General features: G+C 52.2%; 1 long non-coding RNA gene across 1 annotated transcript in view; it reads right to left on the reverse strand.

Moving 5' to 3' along the window:
- Window positions 1–6: 6 nt before the first annotated feature.
- LOC119591698 overlaps window positions 7–408 on the reverse strand; it is a 4,139-nt gene continuing 3,737 nt past the window's right edge. The window contains exon 3 of the long non-coding RNA XR_005230376.1: window positions 7–339. This is a non-coding gene — a long non-coding RNA (uncharacterized LOC119591698). The remainder of the gene's footprint in view (window positions 340–408) is intronic.

The following is a 408-nucleotide window of genomic DNA, read 5'->3' on the forward strand; positions in this document are numbered from 1 at the left end:
ACATCAGACCTAGACAAGAAAAAAAAGGACATACCAATAAAATACATAACCGGATTTCAATCAACCGAAAAAAAAACTGTATTCGTAAAGCCAAGAATCAAAGGATCAACCAAAACAGGGAACGCGACGGGAAGGTCAGGGGCGGAATCCCCCCCACACGAGCTTCCGAGAGGAGTGGGAGGAGCATCGTGGGCGTGAGGGAGTGGGCGTGATTGCACCCATCCCAGTAGCACGTATCATGACACACCTCGGGCACGTGTCCGCGGCTGGTACGCCCCTTCTTGCAGTCCCAGCCCATGTCTGCAGGCGCGCACGTACGCACGACCGAGACCAGCTGGCCTGCAATGAAACAGGGTGGTATTGTAGAGCGAATGGTAAGTATGGTTGAAATGAGGTAGGGGTTTTTTA

Source organism: Penaeus monodon, chromosome 29 (assembly GCF_015228065.2).
Source record: "Penaeus monodon isolate SGIC_2016 chromosome 29, NSTDA_Pmon_1, whole genome shotgun sequence".
NCBI classification, from domain to species: Eukaryota; Metazoa; Arthropoda; class Malacostraca; order Decapoda; family Penaeidae; genus Penaeus; species Penaeus monodon.